This window comes from Cicer arietinum, chromosome 3 (assembly GCF_000331145.2).
Source record: "Cicer arietinum cultivar CDC Frontier isolate Library 1 chromosome 3, Cicar.CDCFrontier_v2.0, whole genome shotgun sequence".
Classification (NCBI taxonomy): domain Eukaryota; kingdom Viridiplantae; phylum Streptophyta; class Magnoliopsida; order Fabales; family Fabaceae; genus Cicer; species Cicer arietinum.
The window spans coordinates 54,973,081-54,975,256 of NC_021162.2; the positions used below are offsets into that span (position 1 = coordinate 54,973,081).

Sequence of the window (2,176 nt, forward strand, 5' to 3'; positions counted from 1 at the left end):
TTAAATATTATGACTTTGTTGCATTATAAAATTATTAATAATCCATGTGGATACGACTTTGTTTTCATATTGAATTATCTCTAAGTTGCGCTTACCATTCTATAGTTAATTTTAATCCATAAAAATGAAATATAGGACTATTTTCCTATAATATGTATGTATCATAAATGCATTTTCTCTTCCAAATTTTTAGATCGTGTGATTTCTGCCCTATTTTTTAAAAGAATGTTCTTGACCATCAATTTTACCCCTTTTTGATTTTTTAATCCCCCAATTTAATTTTTCACTAATATGAATATTTATTAACACATATATAATGTTAAAAAATTGTCTTTAAATATAAGCACCGTTTCCAATTACTATGTTTATTTATTTATTTTTCAAACACATTCTTATTAATACTATTAATTTACGTTGAAAAACAAAAAGTCAAATTGAATAGATTCATATATAAAGAATATTTTATAAACATCAACACAAAAAATTGACACCTTATATTCAATACCTACTTTTCTTAGTATTTGTAAAAAAGACAATGAAAGCTTATAATAAAAGATGTAGATAATAATTAAAATTACAATATAAGCACACACTAAGTTTTTATGTTACAAAAACATGATATTTCTTATGAAAAAAAACAAATAACAACAATAATTTTATAAGTCGTAACTTTGAAAACTAAAAAATAAAACTAGTGAAAACATTAAATCTCAAAAAATACAAACAATTATTAAAAGGAATTACTCAATCAAGAGGCACTCCACCCTATACAACAAAATCAACACAACAAAATCAACGATAGTAATCAAAAACTCATAAAATAAAGTGAGGCACAAGCCTCTAGTAATCCACTTTCACAAGAAAAGCTCCATTAATTGCTTGTCGTGCTCGTTTTGACTATAACCTGCATTAAATATATTATAAGAAGAGACATAACAGAGATGTGAGCTTATCTTTCATCGTGTAAAATGAATAAGTCATAAATAGATTACTACACCTTCGTGAATCATATACACCAGGATCACAACAATAAGGACAATATAATGTCACACGATATAATGGATGAACTTTCAATGCTAAAATATGCACTACTTGAAATTGATGCGGTGCAAAAAGTAACATAGAAAAACATGGATTGAGAGGTTATGCTATAGGCCACATGCATAGTCTAATAGCCCTCTAGATCGTATTTATTCATTGTGTGCACTTCACTAAGACTAATTGTTCGAAGACATCCTCTAGATAATAATCTAAGTAAAAACTCAATAAATCACTCACTTCTCGTAAAGTCTAAAGTGAATTCTAAGTTTCTTAGAAAGTATATCAAACACTTAGTTCACAATCAAACAAAGCTAAGAATAGTTTCATAATAAAATTTAACACGCTTGTTTAGTTATTAAAAAATTGAAAGTTAAAACCTTAAACATAACTGAGAAATGTTTTTTTTTAACTTAACTGTTAAAATGATGATGATGTGCATCTACAACTACCCTCTGAGCAATATCCAAAAGCATATTCGGGACATGCGTAATCTAGACAATTGATGTCTGATTGACATGGACGAGCTGTAATTTGTAAAATAAGAATGAAGAATGTTATTGAAAAAAGGTTAAATATTTTTTATAACATGAAATATGATAATGTACTTACCACCAACATCAACTACAATAAGAAATAGGAACACACAAAGGATCAACGTATAAAAGACCTTGAGATTTTTAGCCATTTTTTCTTCTACCTTTGCATGAAACAAATACAAAATTGTTTGATCAATTTATAATGGAAAAAACCTCATGCTATGCTTTTTTGAATTGAATAGTTTTTAGTATAATAAAGTATTATGTTTGTCCCTCTAACTCGTGTCATTGGTCACTTGACCTTATAATATATCTTCAAATAAAAATATTGCTTGTAATTAGAAATTATTATTGTTTACAAAGCTTTTATTAATTTTTTTATTTCTTATCTACCCTTTCATATTAGAATGAGGTTCAAAACCAACATTATGCTTAAATTAAATAGCTATTTGAATATATATTGAACTGAAAAAGACATTTCTATATTAAAATATTTAATAAAGTATATGAGATATTATATAGTCTAGAAGGACCTATAAAGGGTGACGACGATTTCAATAAATTTATTAAATTATTGTAAGTAATAAAACACTAAAACA

At 26.1% G+C, this 2,176-nt stretch overlaps 1 long non-coding RNA gene across 1 annotated transcript; it reads right to left on the reverse strand.

Annotated features, from left to right (window-relative positions):
- Positions 1 to 562: 562 nt before the first annotated feature.
- LOC105851277 (uncharacterized) lies at positions 563 to 1,828 on the reverse strand. Its single transcript, XR_001143011.3, has 3 exons — positions 1,651 to 1,828; positions 1,457 to 1,565; positions 563 to 904 (listed from the first exon to the last, which is right to left on the reverse strand). It is a non-coding gene; the product is annotated as an uncharacterized lncRNA (long non-coding RNA).
- Positions 1,829 to 2,176: the final 348 nt, after the last annotated feature.